Below are 20599 nucleotides of genomic sequence, written 5' to 3' on the forward strand. Positions count from 1 at the left end.
ATCTTTTGGTTAAAAATAGAAATAAAATGGACATGATTCATTAGTTTCAGTTTAAGGAATTATTACTAGGTCAAAGGGAGATTATCATGTGTGAAAGTTGTGGATTAATACATCAGTATGTTTGTTTATGATTTATAAGTAATGGATATAATTTTTGCCATGAAATAACTAAATGCCTATTTAATGTCTGAAAGTATAATTTAAAAAATTGCTTCATTTGTTCATGATAGCTGTAAATATTGTTCCTTAAGAGTTTTACTTTGATCATATATGGGCAATTTAAAAATGCAAGTGTGTCCTCAATTAGGGATGCACTGAAGAAAAAAAATATTGGCCGAAACTGAAGAAAATTGAACACTAGGCCAAATACCAAACACGGTTTTTCTAAGTTTTTTCTCGCAATGTATTTTGCCCATTGTGTTTTGACCATTGCATAAATCAATTAGCCAAAATTAGCTTTTTACTGTTTTGTTTTGCATTTCAAAGAAACCTCTATTAAAAAAATAAACTATTTGAAAATATTTAACACAACATTTTACAATTCTAGCAGACATTATACCAACAAAGCACAGTTTAACTTAAAATGTATAAATTGGTCAAGTATTTTGTCCATCAGACCCCCTTATTGAAACAGGTGTGTAATTTTGTAAAAAAAACATAAAATATTACCAATCCCAGTTTGAACATTCAGGTCTAATGCATCAACAGCTGTTGTAATTATCATCATTGTCTTTTTATTTTTTCAGAACAACAGTAAAATTACAATACTAACATTTGTGAATGTTGATTCGAGTTCTTGCTTTGTCAACTTTTATTTTGGCGGGAATGCACAGGAAGACCTCAGTGCTGCTTTTGCTGACAACAGCAGATTTATAAATGAGTCTTGTTGTGAATGTCACGTGTATTGCATTTTCACATGCCTTGTAAAAAATCATGGAAATGTCTGAGCAACTGACGAGTAACACTGTTTCAGGGCAGATTTTCCTCGCGCTTTGGACTTTTAACCCTGGTTAACAAGCAAATCCACCTCGAGCTTGTCAGCGCTGTCAGAATACATACAATTCTTGCATTTATTAGAAAACATTACATTCTGCAGCTTATTTACTAAAGGCTATTTCGCGATTTCAGTCATTTATACAGTGTTTGATTTAGCTGTATTCGGCTGAGCAGTAGTTTGGGTGGCTCTCCAATGAGCTAGATTTCTCAAATACATTAAGTAAGCTTGACCAAAGTTCTTGTGATGAAAATAATTTACTGAAGGTAGCAGTGTAGCAGTTCTTTTGCAGTGATGTTAGCATGTCATCCTTCAAACAATCTTAACCCAAGGAACTGTCTGTGAAAACAGACCTTTATACCTGGTAACAAATGTGCTACAAACAATACAATAACACCTCATGGAGAGCCAATGATAGTTTAACCTTATGATGACTTGCTAGGATCTCTCCCATGGAGAGCCCATTCATTGACCTGATGTTGACCTAAGAGGCTAATTTTATGGGCCATTTGGTTCACACTTTTGTAAACCAAGACAGCTGGCTACACTTGATTGAAAATACATTTGACTAAAGTTAATTAAAAACCAATAATCTTTCAACCGTGACCTGCTACAATCTCCCTTCCATTGTCTCATCGAAGACATGCGCTGCAGAACTAAACAGTCTCTCGCTGTCAGTGCTTATGATTTGTTTCTATCTCTGACGGTTTAAATGCTTCCACACTGCATTATAAAGTGCGCGCCTCTCACTCTACGCTGGTTGTTATTTGATCGTGTCACGTTTTCGCTTATTAAACCACAATTTCGTCACTCTTCACTGCGTCTGTTAGTTAGTTTGGCCAGAGATTATTTGATATACCCATTACTACTATGGCAATTCAACTGGGGATGTCGTTGGACGGTGGAAGGAATACTTCGAGGATCTCCTCAATCCCGGTGTCACGTCTTCCATTGAGGAAGCAGAGGCTGAGGGCTCAGATGTGGACTCGTCCATAACCCAAGCTGAAGTCACCGAGGTAGTCAAGAAACTCCTCGGTGGCAAGGCACCGGGGGTGGATGAGATCCGCCCTGAGTACCTCAAGTCTCTGGATGTTGTGGGGCTGTCTTGGCTGACACGCCTCTGCAGCATCGCGTGGCAGTCGGGGACGGTGCCTCTGGGATGGCAGACCGGGGTGGTGGTCCCTCTTTTTAAGAAGGGGGACCGGAGGGTGTGTTCCAACTACAGGGGGATCACACTTCTCAGCCTCCCTGGGAAAGTCTATGCCAGGGTACTGGAGAGGAGAATCCGGCCGATAGTAGAACCTCTGATTCAGGAGGAACAGTGTGGTTTTCGTCCAGGCCGTGGAACACTGGACCAGCTCTATACCCTCTACAGGGTGCTGGAGGGTTCATGGGAGTATGCCCAACCAGTCCACATGTGCTTTGTGGATTTGGAGAAGGCATTCGACTGTGTCCCTCGCGGCGGCCTGTGGAGGGTTCTCCGGGAGTATGGGGTCCGGGGCCCTTTGCTAAGGGCTATCCGGTCCCTGTACGAACGGAGCAGGAGCTTGGTTCGTATTGCCAGCTGTAAGTCAGACTTGTTCCCGGTGCGTGTTGGACTCCGGCAGGGCTGCCCTTTGTCGCCGGTTCTGTTCATGATTTTTATGGACAGAATTTCTAGGCGCAGCCAGGGGCCGGAGGGGGTCAGGTTTGGTGACAACACGATTTCGTCTCTGCTCTTTGCGGATGATGTTGTCGTGTTGGCCTCATCAGGCCAGGACCTTCAGCATGCACTGGGACGGTTTGCAGCCGAGTGTGAAGCGGCTGGGATGAGAATCAGCACCTCCAAATCCGAGGCCATGGTCCTCAGTCGGAAAAGGGTGGCTTGCCCACTTCAGGTTGGTGGAGAGTTCCTGCCTCAAGTGGAGGAGTTTAAGTATCTTGGGGTCTTGTTCACGAGTGAGGGAAGGATGGAACGGGAGATTGACAGACGGATCGGTGCAGCTTCTGCAGTAATGCGGTCGATGTACCGGTCTGTCGTGGTGAAGAAAGAGCTGAGCCGCAAGGCGAAGCTCTCGATTTACCGGTCAATCTACGTTCCTACTCTCACCTATGGTCATGAGCTTTGGGTCATGACCGAAAGGACAAGATCCCGGATACAGGCGGCCGAAATGTGCTTTCTCCGCAGGGTGGCTGGGCGATCCCTTAGAGATAGGGTGAGAAGCTCAGTCACCCGGGAGGAGCTCAGAGTAGAGCCGCTGCTCCTCCACATCGAGAGGGGTCAGCTGAGGTGGCTCGGGCATCTGTTCCGGATGCCTCCTGGACGCCTTCCCGGGAAGGTGTTCCGGGCACATCCCACTGGGAGGAGACCCCGGGGGAGACCTAGGACACGCTGGAGAGACTATGTCTCCCGGCTGGCCTGGGAACGCCTCGGTGTCCCCCCAGAAGAGCTGGAGGAAGTGTCTAGGGAGAGGGAAGTCTGGGGTTCTCTGCTTAGACTGCTGCCCCCGCGACCCGGCCCCGGATAAGCAGTAGAAGATGGATGGATACTATGGCAATTCGGAAGAATACACCGTGGTCAAACGAGGAGGTGTTTCAGTCATACTCGATTTCCTCCATTGCCCTGTGTGTGTGTGGGTAGCAGGTGTGTGTCGCGTAGATTACGTCATGGTAGGTTCCTGTGGCATCGCTATAATGACCAGGTACTATTGTTGAGGTACTATCTGCAATGGAAAATGTTGCGAAAAGCAAGACGAGGCCAGTGGAGTTGAGCTAGTAATGGAAAAGTGCCATAATAGTTCTTTAGTGTCTGTAGTGAGTGTGATTTGTAAGACTCTTGAGTTGTATTGTTATGCTTTGACCCCTCCCCACCCATACTGTCTTCACCCCTCATCCCACACTTTACCCTCCCATTTTATCACAGCTTTGTTTGCTCATTATTTTTTGATCCTTTCAGGTCTAAGGTGTGAACGACTGGTGCTCCAATAAGGGGGTTTCTTGACCCTTCAAGTTTAACCTTACCTGAGCCTTGTTATAAAAAATGTTTATATAAAATTAGACTGTGTTTTACCCTTGAAGCATCCTAGGTGTATATAACTTTCTTCTTTCAGACAAATCCAGTCAGAGTTGAATAAAAAATTGTCCTGGCTATTCCAAGCTCTATCATTGCAGTCAGCAGGAGTTGCAGTTGAACAGTCCACAAGTCGTAAAATAAAGTCCGTACATTCATAATAAAACATGTCTCACACGGTTCTGATGGATGAAAAGGCTTTCTGTAGTGAAAGCATACGTTTTTGTAAGAAAAATATCCATATTTCAAATGTAATAAACACTTTTCTCTCACTTCAGTTATCGGTAAGCCGTTCCGGTGGATGACTGAAGATGTATGCGCACCGTGTGTACCTATGCTAGTCTCTCGAGTTTGTTTATTGGAGTAAAGAAAGCAAAGTTTCCTTTCTTTGGCAAAGGAAAACCAGTCTCCTTTTGTTTTATATTGAAATCCTCCTACATTTTTCTGTGCAAATCTTTGGTTTGTACTTAGGTGCATTCCTATTGAAATATAGATCAATGTGTTGTTCTAAAAAAAAGATCTATATTTCAATAGGAATGCACCTAAGTACAAACCAAAGATTTGAGAACAACACATTGTATTTATAGAAGGCCTTTATTTAATGAATATTTAGAGGTCGACTGACAGTGGATTTTGCCGATACAATAGCTAGGTTGGACCACACTGGCCGATTAATTAACAGATAGTTTTTAAAATGGATACTGAACAAAAACTAAAATAGTGCTTAAAAAAAAAAACTACTGAACCCTACTAGTAGTATTAGTTATAATAATAAAAGTAATAATAGTTAATGTTGAAATTACCCCACTCTTAATAGGTGACTAGGAAATCGATTTAATTTTTTCCTAAATTTTTTTTTTTCAAAATTCCATTATTTCCATTTTAATTGTTCTGGATTCTGTTTTTTCCATTTTTTTCCACTTAGTAATCAAAAAGCAAGTCTAATTAATTAAAATCATGAAACTTATACAACTTACATCAATTTCATGTTTAGGGCCTTATGAAATACTACATTTTTTTTCCCCACCCTTTTTTTGTTTATTGTAGAAATTCTGTGTTTCAGCATGTCTAATTATTTGAAGGCCTAAAACTTCATTTTTTTTCTTTTCATTTATTTTGTAATTAATGAAAATTAAGAACCTTTTTGGCAAACAAAAGATTTACTATTAAAATGAAAACATGGAAATGTGATTTATTCCTTTAAAAATATTGTTGGTTTTATTTTAGTAGTAGTAGTAGGCTATGTACATTCTACTGAAAAATAGACTTCAAACAAACTGGACTTTTAATTGGATGGGTTGCCGTGAATACCTTTACAATTCTGTGAATGTGATATGATGCTAGTTCTACCAGAAAGACTCGGGAGATAAAACGTACGAAGCATACATTTATTGACAGCTCAGCAAGCATAATTATAAATTTCTTTGGCGGATGGCCCCGTCCATGGTTCATAATCCGAGGGTATCGAATCTGCATTTCCTGCCTGAAGACGAAGGCAGGGGCGCAGCCGACCCCCCTGGAAGGTAAGGCATTTCCTGCCTGAAGACGAAGGCAGGGGCGCAGCCGACCCCCCCTGGAAGGTAAGGACAGGACCATCCTGGTGGTGGTGGGGAGGGTGGAGGTTATCACGTCGGCATCTGTGAACTCAAACATGTGTAAGTACGATCTTTTATACCAAAGTATAAAGACATGATTGGATAATGAGGAAGGTAATTAGTGACGAAGTAATTGAGTCTTCCTGGCAGAACTTAGGCTAAAGCTTTCATTTCTACCAGAAAGACTCGGGAGATAAAACGTACAAAGCATACATTTATTGACAGCTCAGCAAGCATAATTATAAATTTCTTTGGCGGAAGGCTCCGTCCATGGTTCATAATCCGAGGGTATCGAATCTGCATTTCCTGCCTGAAGACGAAGGCAGGGGCGCAGCCGACCCCCAAAAATAGGTGGATTATGAAACCACCAGACGGGGCCGGCCTTCCCCCCAAAATAGATGAAAGTATACAAACCAGTTGTGAATCCTAAGGTTCCTGGAAGATATAAAGAGAGAGTTAGCGTGATCAGTATGATAACGTTAGATTAACCTCATATGCCCATGTTTAAAATGAAAAATCTCTTTTTTTTTTTTTTTTTTTTTTTTTTTTATATATATATATATATATATGTTTAATTTCAGACATGTACAGGCCTTGATAGACCGTACAGAAAAATAGCCATGATAGCCAGACACGGACAGGCCTCGATAGACCATACAGAAATAGCCACAATAGGCAGACACAGACAGGTCTCGATAGACCGTACAGAAATAGCCACGATAGGCCAGACGCAGACAGCCATGATAGGCAGACACAGACGGGTCTCAATAGACTGTGCAGAAATAGCCACGATAGGCCAGACGCAGACAGCCACGATAGGCAGACACAGACAGGTCTCGATAGACCGTACAGAAATAGCCACGATAGGCCAGACACAGACAGCCACGATAGGCAGACACACACGGGTCTCGATAGACCGTACAGAAATAGCCACGATAGGCAGACACGGACAGGCCTTGATAGACCGTACAGAAAAATAGCCATGATAGCCAGACACGGACAGGCCTCGATAGACCATACAGAAATAGCCACGATAGGCAGACACAGACAGGTCTCGATAGACCGTACAGAAATGGCCACGATAGGCCAGACGCAGACAGCCACGATAGGCAGACACAGACAGGTCTCGATAGACCGTACAGAAAAATAGCCATGATAGCCAGACGCAGACAGCCACGATAGGCAGACACAGACAGGTCTCGATAGACCGTACAGAAAAATAGCCATGATAGCCAGACACAGACAGCCACGATAGGCAGACACAGACAGGTCTCGATAGACCGTACAGAAATAGCCACGATAGGCAGACACAGACAGGTCTCGATAGACCGTACAGTAAAATAGCCATGATAGCCAGACACAGACGGGCCTCGATAGACCATACAGAAATAGCCACAATAGGCCAGACGCAGACAGCCACGATAGGCAGACACAGACAGGTCTCGATAGACCGTACAGAAATAGCCACGATAGGCCAGACGCAGATAGGCAGACACAGACAGGTCTCGATAGACCGTACAGAAATAGCCATGATAGGCCAGACGCAGACAGGCCTCAATAGACCATACAGATAGTGTGTTTTTATTTTTATTTTATTATTATTATTTTTTATAAATACAGCTAGTAACACCACCACCAGTAATTGCATAAATTTACCTGATTTCTAACAGGAGAGCTTGCTGAGCTTCGGGAAATGGTCAGGTCTGATGTATGATTCCAACACTGAGGAAGACCATCTGCCCATGATCTTAATAGCTGATGTAGAGATTCCTCGTTCAGCTGCTGAAGTAGCTGGCCTTATTCTGAATAATGGCTGGTATAGAGAGAGGGGAATAGACTGCAGCTTGAGAACGGCAGTTAAGTGAGTTCTAAAACAGGCCTTGGAAACGGGTGCTCCGTTAGGTAAAATAAAGAGCGGTGCGTTTTTAGAAGTTCTAGGCCGGATTTTAAGAAATTTCACCATGGCTGAGAAGGGACAGAAATTGATTTGAAATTAAGGTAGCGCCAGAGCCTTGCGCATCGGTTTGGAGTGCTTACGGAAGAGTGTGAAGAATTTGGGTCCGAATCGTAGATCTGAAAAGGAATGCCGCGAGCAGGATCAAATTAATTAGTTTCTGAAGTGAATTCCACTGGACGCATAAACCCGTAGAAGGCAGATAAAACACTAGCCTGGCTCCGCCCTCCTACGTACTTCCGCTCAATTTCATTTCCCTTCAGTACTCCAATGAAATGTACGAGAGTCTGGTAGAACCAGGCTAATAAAACACTGCCTCGAGAAGAATGTAGAGGTACTTAGAAAGAAGGCCATAGCGGACGGAAGTAATTAATTTTGCAATATGGGCATGGTAATAGGCAGACGTTTGTCTTTGATTTTGTTGGGGGATTTAGCTAACCCCTTAAGTAGTAATCGAACGGAATATTCAGAAAGGCTTTGAAAATTAGGATTATAAAATTTTAGCGTAGAATTGATGCCGGCAAGGAGTCTGTGAATAGAGAAATTTTAAGATTGCGATTTTTAAAATTAAAGCGAGAAGGAGCAAACAGTCAAAATTAGATAGGTAAACAGAAATTTGGAAGGAAAAAACGTTAGGAAGCGGACCATGCAGACGTGTAGGCTTTGAGTGTAGAGGGAGCGACGCCTTTAGAAATGTGATTTCTAGCTGACGCAAGCAGTTAGTTTAGTTAGTATTATGTCTGCTAACAGAGGGCAGATTGAAGGATCGGGGTTGGCTGAGGGCACAGCTGTCTGAAAGTCTGAAAGTGTAATGTGAAGGCCGCAACAGCCAAGTAAGACTGAAGTCGATGGTATGAGAGACAGAATGAACCAACACCAGTAGATGCCCGAAATAAACAAGCCTAGATTGCAGGAAGCCGTGAAAGGATGAGGTGAGAGCAGCGGTTCTCTACATCTGCAGCCATAGAATCCTGTTCCAGAACGAAGCATCCAGGAATAGACGAAAATGAACAATGACTGACTAAACAAAGATAGCATGGGATTAAAACAACAATCTTAAGTGTGCTAGACGAAGCATATTTTTATTTATTTTTTTTACAGAAATGTGAACAATCCTTATCAGTATAAAAGATTGTAGCTTTTATACAAGCCTTAAAATGTCTCATTACGAAGGAGTTATTCAAAACATTGCATGCACTATAATCAACATCTTAATTATGCAGTGCAAGTCTGCTAGATAAACAAGCATGAAACGCCCAGTGCTTTATCTTGAACATGTGAGTATAAAGCCTTGCAGAGAATAAAGTGAATGCCCGAACGCCACAAGTGCATAGAACAAAATGATACTTATAATGTTGTAGATTGAAGTAATGGAGGCGAGATGCCGAAAGAGACCGGCAGCCTTGATCCTGTCTGCTGTTCCGGAGAGACTTCATTCGTGCAGGTTCACGTGTATCTAGCCAGCGATCTCGTGTACATCTTAGAGGAACGTCAAACTCGCTATAGTTTGCAGGACACAAACTTAACTATAGCGAGTAAATCAATTAACGCGACAGCTTGAGCAAGGAACAATCGTGTCGGAATCTGCTGTTATCACGTCGGCATCTGTGAACTCAAACATGTGTAAGTACGATCTTTTATACCAAAGTATAAAGACATGATTGGATAATGAGGAAGGTAATTAGTGACGAAGTAATTGAGTCTTCCTGGCAGAACTTAGGCTAAAGCTTTTTCTCAAATCAAACGGTCAAATGCTCATTAAGTGACTTTCAGAGCTGTTCTGGAGATGTTGTTGTTGTTGTTGTGGCAAAAACAATTAACAAATAGCATCACAGTTTAAGAGACAAGCAATCAAATTATATTTAAGGACAGAAGTTTATTTTCCTTAAACAGGTGTCTTCAAAATGTTTCAGCAGAAACACCCAGAAACACAACAGACCTAAATAACACTGAAAACAGACAGCCTTGATTATAATTAGGTATGCACCGGTTGACCGGCCATAAATTGGAACCGGACGGTTTTTGCTTTAAATACGCGATCAGCAATCGACCGGTTTTTGGTTTTTGGTCTTATTTTTCCAGAATTACGCCCTCATGCACAGATTACATTGTAATCGTTCACTATGTCATTTGTGTGGAAATATTTTGAAATCTGTGCGCAGGACACTGGCAGCCGTTCAGCACTGTAAGTGCAGAGCTACACGTCTGCGGCACAGATCCCAGGAAGCGAACAGCTGTTGTTGTACTGGCGTACAAAATATGAGTCCTTTTCCTGCTCACTGAAGCTGCGCGAGCGTACTGTACCTGTCCGCGCCCAGCACAAGCGGAGACAGTGAAGGGATATTCTGCTCAACTTCTCTCATGTTGAATGAGAAATGAAACGGACTAAACTGTGACAAAACTGTAGAAAAAAACTTGCATACACGTTTTAAAAGCCAGAAGTAAACTTCAGTTCTGTGTAGGATGATTATTTTTATTTTACCTTAAAATTACATCGACTTAATTTGATTTAAAAATCACCTGCTGTAGCACACTGAAAAAGTGTTTCAATTAAAAAATTTGAGGGTAATGATTCACATCTATATTTTTTTAACTTGAGACAATTATTTAGTTTTCATTGGCTCAAGTATAAAAAATATGTGAATCATAACCCTTTTTTTTTTTTTTTAATTGGATGAATGAAACACTTTGCATCTTTGTTTTATTCGCACCAACATTATTTTTTAACATTTTGGAATATATTTATATAGCATACTTTTATTTAGTCTCACTGGTAAATACCTTTTTTTAATTTAAAACCAAATGTAAAAACTAAAACAAATACTGAATGATGACTAAGAAACCTCTTATAGAATGTGTGTTGATTGTGTTGTTTAGACTGTAGAACTATGAAGTTATTGCCTTTAACTTCACATGGTTACAGTTAACCTTTTAATTTAAGACCAGTTCTATGTAGTTTCAATCCAATTCAAAACCAAAAGCTAAATGCTGATGCCTGTGCCATCTGTGTTTATATTAAAGGTCCCGTTTTTCGCACTTTTTTGAAGCTTTGTGTTTACAGTGTGCAATATAACATGTTCATGTTTCGCGTGTAAAACACAATTTTTTTCACACAATTCACCTATCTGTATACCGCTGTTTTCACGGTCATAAAAACGGGCTGATGACTTCCTTGTTCTATAAAGTCCCTCCTTCAGAAACACGTAACGAGTTCTGATTGGGCCAGCGGTTCCTGTGTTGTGATTCGACAGCAGCTGAGCGCAGGCTGCCCTCTTGGTAACGCGATTGGACTAGTTTTGAGAAGCAAGTTGGCAGGAGCATGTGCTGGAGATGTATTTATAATCACAGGAGCGTTTTTACTGACGAGATGCGCATGAAAATCGCATTTGATTTTTTTGCACAGACCTAACATCTAGTTAACAACTCTAAACAGCGTTGCCCTTTGTTTAATAAGTTACAGAAACTGTTAAACGCACCAACTTAAAGGAGCTATGTGGAGGTTTTTACTTAAAAAAAATCTTTAAGATAGAGTTTTCATTTGTACATGTATGAGCCAACCATGATGTAAAAAAAAGAATGACACCCCGAATGTCCACCACGGTTGCCTCTATCAGCCTGTAGGCTCAATTGTGTGTGGAGGAGTCGGGCCCGAATTGGCGCGTTCTCGTCTACTTGGGCTTACAACCGTACGGCACGCCAGCCATTATAGTAAGCAGCGGCAATAGAGTTTTCAAATGGACTCTGCAGATGGGAAGAAGCGACCAGCCTCCAGCACAATTCAGACAACCACAGACACTCCTCGTAAGTAAAAAAAAGAAAAAGAAAAAAAGGGCGTGCACACTGAGAACAAGCATGAGACTGGCTGCAGTTCCTCTAACGGCCACTGGTATCAGTAACGGTTAGAAATTTCAGAACCTACGCAATGCTTCTTTAAATAATAAAATACACTTACCGGTTGTGGTCCATAAACAACGCCTTCTCCAGACAAAGGGAACTGCTCCATCTTTCAAGAATAATCTTTGTGCGAATCCGGCATTAAACTGATTGAGATTGAGGAAGCTGTCCTCAGCAAGCTGTCCTCAGCAAGCTGTCCTCAGCAAAATGTGCTGCACATAGTTTTACATGTGGATTATAATTTTTGGGAACAGAGTTAAACATAAATTGTAACCATTAATCTGCAAGTACAGCGTCCCTGGCAAGTCCAAACAAAGATGATTGGACTCCGAGATTAAAATAACAGCGTTTCGACAAAATGGCGACAAACAAAGGCAGCTCTTCCTCTTCTCCGTCTGAGCGCAACAAGACCACGCCCCCCTTTTTGTGAATTCATGTGGGCGGAGGTTAGTCAAAAAAAAACGTTTTAGTGACGTCATTACTGCAGGAACTAGAGGGATGTAGTTTCAATGGGTTGTTTTTTGTTAGGCGAATTCTGTTCGCTTGGTATTGAATTTTGAGCTTTAGAATTTTACAGATATTATTTATACTCTAACAACAACATTACACACTAACCAAAGTTTAAAACATGGGATCACGAAGAATGGGACCTTTAAATGTAGTCTAGTTGTTCAGATACTGCCGTTTAATTTCAGATGGTTATGGTTATCGTTTTCAATAGCCAAAAGCCAATTTGGCCTATTAAATACCAAATAAACATCTTGTTTATTCACACTTATCTTTCTTGTTTGTTACTTAAAGATAAAAAAAAAAATTAAGAAATCTGAATCGGCCATGAAAAATCATGATCGTGCATCCCTAGTTATAACCCCAGCCTGCAGATCGAGGCGAGGCTGCACGTGTCGCCCAGCCCCATACCTACTCTGATTAGTTCGATTGTCTTTCATAGACATACATAAGAAATGTGTGCGTGGTTGGTGTAGGACCGAGTATGTTGATTTTAAAAAGCTAATAATGCTGTGCAGTTTTATAAAGCCTTCATTATAATGCACTGAAGGAAAAAAAAAACATTAGCCTCTAACTCGCCATGTCCCTGAAATGACAAAAAATGAATGTTTTGTTATATTAAGCTGATCTTTAGGCTAACAGACAAACAACCCACTACATTTAGTAAATTAATTGGGTCGTTTATTCACAGTGTAAAGATCAGGTCTTCAGTTAGAAAAATAATGATTTCATGATTATGAATATTTGATTATTTCATATTATCAGAGTATGAGTAAGGAAATTGAAAAGATGTATCCGTATCGTTTTTATTTATATAACATGACAATACAATCATTGTTACATATAATTATCTGTCATGCAGTTTATAAATGACACTGTAATGTGTCTTCTGTGTGCGATTTACATTATGAAACTTTAATTTTCTTTACTATATTGCAAAGCATAGACTTTTTCCTCTTTATTTCAGAAAAATATGCTGCTCCTCGTTATTTTAAAGTGAAGAAATCTAGAAACTTTTATTTCTGCCAGCCAGTGATGATTCTGAAAGGACACACCTGTAATCTGTTGCTATAGTAACTAACGCAATTTCATGATCATTATGCTCTTATTTTAGTGAAATATTGAGAAACTTTATAAAGGAGTGGTTTTCAACCAGTGGTATTGCAGGTGGGCCACCAATTACTATTAAAAGAAACAATAATATTGTTAATATATGTAAAAATGCCTAAGTCATAACATAACACCATTTTATATATATATATAATTAAACAACAAAAATATTATAAAATAAATATTAAACTGTAACTACGGAATAAACCACCAATTTATATTTTTGATGCATATGCTACAGAGTAGAGGTCGACCGATATATCGGTCGGCCGATATATCGGGCTGATATTTGTCATTTTTTAATATATCGGCATCGGCCGATATCCGTGTTTAGTAGCGCCGATTTAAAGTCAGGCACGTCGGCGGGCAGCCCCGTGTTATTGGTGCGGTGGAAAGTGCTGCTGCTGCAGCATGTGAAGCACCCCAAGCCAAAAGTTTTGGAAGATTCAACAACAGTCCTGGGAGATAAAGGTAGTCAGAGAATTTCACTCTGTAAATGGGCTGGAGAAGTTGACAGCTCTAACAAACACTGCAGCATGACGTTACCAAATTAAACTGTCTCTGAGGTTACTCCGCCGCTCACAGACAGCACCGCGCTCGGAGAGACAGCTGTCCTGGAGCTGCCCAGAACGGTGAATGACATTTGTTCGGAAGCATGGTTTGATGCAGACAATAACCAGTTTTCCATCCAACTCATTTGTATTTAGGGATGTCAAAATTCGATAATTTCCATGATCGATCGTCGTTTAAATTAATGATCAATTAATTACCTTAATGCTGCAAAATGCGTCTGCAGCGGTATTATCATTGTGCAAAAGCCACTTGGAAAAAAAGCTTTCTCACCCGAATTAAAGGGGTTTTAGTCTGAATAAAATGCTAGTAGCAGGACTATAAAATGAATAGATGTGATTATGATCATTTGATAAAATGAAGAGAGCGCGCCATATGTTGGAGATCATTTTACTTTGTTGACTGTTTCCCATCAAGGAAGACCGCTGAATGCGCCTCTTTAAATGGTTTCGTGGTGCTCGTTGTTGTATTTTAAAAAGCAACAGCAATGTTTTCAAATGACACACTATAGTAGTGGTGCAACGGATCATCATTGATCAATATCTTCGGTTCGGCACACACGTGACCCCCGGATTGATTTATGAAAAAAAAAAAAAGTTGCGCATGTTCAGTCCACACTCAGTGGTCATGCGAGCGGAGGAACGGAGGAGCTTGAACGCCCCGCGCATTTTGGATTCCCTGTCAGATATAATGATGAAGGAAAGAGGTTAGAGTGAAAAAATTGTGCCAGATCTTTATGAACAGGAGAAGAAAAAAGTTGTGGATGAACTATCCCGAGCATCCTCTGTTGCGCACACGACAGAAGGGTGGACGTCCAGGGGGACGGAGAGCTCTGTGACGATAACTGCTCACTTCATCACAGCACACTGGGAGATGAGAAGTCGGGCTATTATGTTAAAAAAGATATTATGTGCACTTTAAGTTGATTTCATATATTTTAATTTAATAATTTAATGTTAATAAAAAAAAAAGACAAAACGTATGATTATTTGTCTTGGCCTTTTTTTTTTTTTTGCTGATCCGAAAAATGATCCGCTCCATACGAGGACGAGCGAGCGCGGGTTTGACTAGATGTATTTGGAGGTTATTGCTCACGTCTCGTTCTGCACATAACCAAATGTTTCCATATTCGCAATGTATCTGAATGTTAAACTATAATATTTTTTATTTATTTAATGTAAACTAGACGGAAAGATCATCCTCTACACATGAGCAAAAACGTCCTTGGAATAACAGCAGAGTGGACCGGTATACTACGGTCTATTTAAACTGACCAGTGTAACCTTTTAAATGTTTGGTTGACTGTACTTTATTTTAATAATGAACAGACTGCGATGTAAGTTTGAAATTAGAATGCACTTTAGATGTTCTGTGTCATTTATACCAAACACAAATGTTGCTGGTTGCTAGTGTGTTTGCAGCACTACTGTTATCTTTTTTTTATATATTTTTTTTTATATTTTATATTTTTCAGTTTAATTGATTTTTATTTCTAAAATTGTATTTATTTAAATGTATATTTAAGTTTACATTTATGTTCCAACAAACTTAAATTCTACTTGATAAATGCTCTAAAACTTTAATGCAAATAATTGACATATATATATTAGGGGTGTGCACGGATAGTCGAACTTTCGAATATTCGTTCTGCTCTAATTATTCGATAAAAATGATATTCGAATTTCGCAACAAAAAAAAAAGTTCTCAATTAAACCGAATTTGGTCACTTTCTGTGAATCTCCACGGCATATTTGAAGATGTATGCAAGCAAAAAATAATTAATGAATAAGGGGCCGTTCACATATCGCGCCTAAAAACGCATGGAAAACGCTAGGCGCGCCGCTTTCTCCTTCTTTCCAAAGCGCTCAGACAGAAGCGCTCCTGAGGCGTCTGTCATTGCTAAGCAACAATGACGCGCTCTCTCCATGAAGATGCGGAAATTTCAGCAAAGGATAAATGGATTTGCAGCACAAAAAATGGCTTTCAGTAGCCCTGCTACTAAATTTATTTCAAAATGGCAATCCATATACAGATATAATCAGCTGTTCCTTCATCTTGGCTGAGCTTTCAACGTTGTTAAGGGAAAGGATGAAGCTGATTGGTTAGTTCTTGTCACATGACCCGCGGTTTGCTTGCGGCTCTCTGAAAAGTTGAGATGTTTTTAACTCGATGCGGTGCGGACGCGCTTGGAAAAAACGGGCGCGCCGCACCGCGTCGCTTCCATTATGAGCGCGCATACCGCGCGCCTACATTGGAAATAACGAACTTGAGACACAATATGTGAACGGCCCCTAAGAACTGCGGTCTTCCTACTTCAACTATGCCGTGGAGAATCACAGAAAGTGACCGAATTCAAGAACATTGTTGCGGCATCTCTCAAGCAACGAAACACCGCTAACTTGGAGAATGCAGTGAAAACTCCACTTCTCGCGTATGCCCTAGACCCTCGGCACAAACATCTCAGGTTACTCGATGAAAACATGAGAGAAGTGAGTCCCGCCAACGTCTGTGCCCGTCAGAGTGCGTTTTCTCCGTGGCTGGCCTTATTGTTAACAGACTAAGGAGCCGACTTTCCTCCGATCATATTTACATGCCTGTATTTCTTAACAAGAACATGTAAAACAATAGAAAAAAAAGCAAAAAAGATTTGCTGACAGTTTAAAAGTTTCAAAGTTAAGTGTAGGCTACGTTCCACAATAGCCTAATTGCTGCAGGCTGCTTTACGTTTTCTCTTTAACTTTTTCTTCGTTAACTTTTTTTTTTTTTTTTTTTTTGCTTTTAATCTGTACTTTTGTTTGTTTGCACGCATTGTTAAAGGTTTTCAGCTACAAAACACGATGTGTGATGTTAAAGCTTATTGTGTGTAAGCTTGTTCAAAATGACGAAAACAAATATTGCTGAAAAAATAACGTCTGTCTCATTAAACTTAATTTAAATAAACGAATATTCGAATATCCGTTTTTTGTGAGCTCAAATATTCGAATGTGATATTTGCGGAAAACGCCCATCCCTAAAATATATATATATATATATATATATATATATATATATATATATATATATATATATATATATATATATATATATATATATATATATACCTGTTTTATATATTTAATACTTGGTCAATTTATTGATTTTGTTTGGTTAACTTTGGATACATTTTTTTTTAAATACCATGCAGTGCACAAAATTAAGATTCGAGAGATGGTTCAAGTCAGTGCTCAATAAATGATGATAAGTTTAGAAATGTTGTGCATCCACTTATTATTAGTGTTTCATTTTAGCATGCAAATGAAGGAGAAAACTTCAAGATATCGGCCCTAAAAATCGGCAGCACATATCGGCCATCGGCTTACTCTGACTTCTAAACATCGGCATCGGCTATAGAAAACCCATATCGGTCGATCTCTACTACAGAGCAACAAATTCAAACATGCATAAATGGCTGTCAACATGTTCCCTACTAACTGCTTGCTCCGCTGACTGTCTACCTGCTGCCGAGCTCTGCCTGGATCTGGTTTTGCTGAGCGGTGCCAGCCAGAGTTATTTTCTGTTCATTGCCTGTTCATTCTAGGGCTGTGTGATTAGTAGAAATCGTCATAAAATCACGATTTGAGCATGCGTGTTTTCTAAATGCCTTTATAGCACAATTTTCCGCTGAACTGACATCCCACAGTATGCTAGAACAGAACAGACTGGGCATATGCCTAACTCCAGGTTTACACACTGTTTGTGATGCGCCTTTTTTCTCAGCCCATGTTAACGGATCAGAGCGTTCACACTGCACGTGGTAAAAGGCTAGAAATAAAAACATGCGAAAATAAAAAAATATGTAATCTAGCATATGAGCATAGAGAGAGTTGTGAGTGCACAGGACGCAGTTTAAGTGAGAGGAGACACGTTTTAAGTGTACACTCTCCGTGAGAGAGCAGTGTGTATCTGAGCAAGCACGTCTGGTTTTGTGACGGAGCAAAGGAAATCTGCGTGCGAACAGAGAGATTCACGCACGTGCATGTGCTTTCGCGTTATAATAACTCGCTGCTGCTTCTGCACCGCTCACACATACTGTATACACACTGCAAACGGCGTACATGTGAACCTGTATAATTTATAACAAATCTATTTCAACACCTGAGGCACTGCTACAATTAATGATCTCTATGAACAATGCATGGCAAAAAAGAAAAAAAGTCCCTGGATCTGAATTGTTTTATTCATATTTTTGCCATAAGTCTACATTTTGTTATACCTTTATTATAGTGATTATTTTGACTTGTGTCTGTTCTAGAGATGTTTACAACATTTTGATAAAGCTCTAATTGTTTTTTTTTGTTTTTTTGTTTTTGGAAATGTTTAAAATCATCCTGAATGCATTTATGACTGAAATGTGTCAAAATTGTGATTTAAATCGAAATCTCAATTTCTCAAAGAAATCGCGATTTTTTTTTTTTTTTTTTTTTTTTTTTTTTTTCATATCGCACAGCCCTAGTTCATTCAGTAAATACAGTTAACAATCTAGCTTCTGAGTAATAAGTTATTAACCCAACAATAGCGGGCGGGGTCAGTAAATCTTTTTGCAGTGGCCCGCGCAAACATATGTGTTTGGTTGTGTGGGCCGCGAGGTGAAAAAGGTTGGGAACCACTGTTATTAAAGTATCATCTATTTATATTAAATTAATATATTACATTGGTATCTTCTCTGATACCCATTTCATGACCATTATTGAGCTGATTATTTTCAATCAGCTGGAATGATTTGGGACATACTAAGTTTAACGTGGCTTAATGCATTAAAATGGTGTTTTAAAAAGACAAAACTCCATAAACACATTAATAATAAAGCATGCTATTCACAGTGAAGTGACATTCGTGAAGTGACATTCAGCCAAGTATGGTGACCCATACTCGAAATTTGTGCTCTGCGTTTAACCCATCCAAAGTGCACACACACAGAGCAGTGAACACACACACACACACTGTGAGCACACACCCGGAGCAGTGGGCAGCCATTTATGCTGCGGCGCCCGGGGAGCAGTTGGGGGTTCGATGCCTTGCTCAAGGGCACCTAAGTCATGTTATTGAAGGTGGAGAGAGAACTGTACATGCACTCCCCCCACCCACAATTCCTGCCGGCCCGGGACTCGAACTCACAACCTTTCGATTGGGAGTCCGACTCTCTAACCATTAGGCCACGACTACCCCCACGACTACAGACAAGCAGATAAGTCCAGAATAAGAACGCAATGCGTTTAATTGCACGTTAAGCATTTTCCTCCCATAGAAAACCATCAGACTAAAAGGAAAACGCTTAACGTGGCTTATTGCATTAAAACGTGTTTTAAAAAGGCCAAACTCAGTAAACATTTTTAATAAAGCATTCCATTTACAGACAACCAGGTTATGGGAGGAAAATACTTCACGCCCTAAGCACGTTGCGTTCGTATTCTGGCCTCAAATCTGCTTGTCTGTGAATATAATGCTTTATTAATAATTTTTTTACGGAGTTTGGTCTTTAAAACACCGTTTTAATGCGAAAGGCAACGTACTTTCATGTTAAACACTTATGAATGTCCCAATGATTAATTTGTGTATTCGACTGGTCCAGATAAAATTTACAGCAGACATCTCTTGATTCAATTATAGTGAGTAAACAATATACAACTACATTATAGTAAAGGCTTTGTAAAACTGCACAGCGTTTTTAGCTTTTTAATCAACATACTCTGTCCTACACCTACTAAGCACACATTTCCTATCTTGTATGTCTATGAAAGGGGTGGTGCTAGCGCAGTGGATAAGACACATGTCTTTGGTGTGAGAGACCCGGGATCGAATCCACTGTGAGACACCAATGTGTCCCTGAGCAAGACACTTAACCCCTAGTTGCTCCTGAGGTGTGTGACCTCTGACATATGTGGAAATTGTAAGTCGCTTTGGATAAAAGCGTCAGCTAAGTGAATAAATGTAAATGTAAAGAAGATCAAACCAATCAGATTAGTTAGGGGTGTGGCTGTACGTGCAACCACTCCCCAGGTCCAGCCCTGCCTCGATCTGCAGGTTGCATCTGGGTGTACTTGAAATTGGATGCAAATGGTACTAACTGCAGTCAAATTAATTCCAGCTTCACCTCTCTGGATATCAAATGAGGTGGATGGATAGAGTTGTGGGTAGGGTGAGGTTGTTCTATCTCCTCCCATTAGGCACAAATTATATTTGCTGCTCCTCGCTGGATGTCAAGCGAGGGGGAGCTACAAGTAAGCTCCACCCATTTTCTCTGCAGTGAGCTGTCTTTCATAAAAAGGCCCAACTGTCTGAATGTAGTTGTCAATGATCACTGTAGTTTTGTACTACTGTAAAAACAACTTAAGGACCAGTGGTTCAACAAGATCTGGAGTTTAGAATAGATTGTTTAGATCGTGATGATGAATCTAATGGAGTAATGTCTCATCATCACTGACAATAATGTTCCCTTAAGTGCTCCCCCTTCAGGGTCGGTGTAGAATTCATACTTACCTGGCAGGGGAGATACCATGATCAAGAAGGTGGTTCACCCAGGGCGAGGCTCAGCCATTGCACTCCGGTTGTGCTGACCCCTGCGAATTCCCCAAATGTGGGAATCTCGACTGCATAATTTCTGGTAGTGGGGGACTGCGTTCGCGCTCTCCCCTGATTTTCTGGTTAAAAACAGAACCGTAAGTTACACAGTTTAAGGAATTATTACCAGTTAAAAAGGGGTTTATTTCATCTGTGAATAAGTTGTGGATATCTATATCAGTATGTTTGTTTGTGATAATACATATACATAATACATATAATATCTGTCCTGAAATAACAAAATGCTTATTGTTTAACCTGTTAACTTGCACCCAGAAGCCCATGTCCTCAACAACCCTCAACTCACAACACCCCTTAACTTACACGTG

At 40.3% G+C, this 20599-nt stretch overlaps 1 non-coding gene across 1 annotated transcript; it reads left to right on the plus strand.

The window, feature by feature from the left end:
• The first annotated feature begins 20181 nt into the window (after nt 1-20181).
• LOC132128934 (U1 spliceosomal RNA) lies at nt 20182-20345 on the plus strand. The gene has a single exon (XR_009428418.1). It is a non-coding gene; the product is annotated as a U1 spliceosomal RNA (small nuclear RNA).
• Nucleotides 20346-20599: the final 254 nt, after the last annotated feature.

Source organism: Carassius carassius, chromosome 3 (genome assembly GCF_963082965.1).
Source record: "Carassius carassius chromosome 3, fCarCar2.1, whole genome shotgun sequence".
NCBI classification, from domain to species: Eukaryota; Metazoa; Chordata; class Actinopteri; order Cypriniformes; family Cyprinidae; genus Carassius; species Carassius carassius.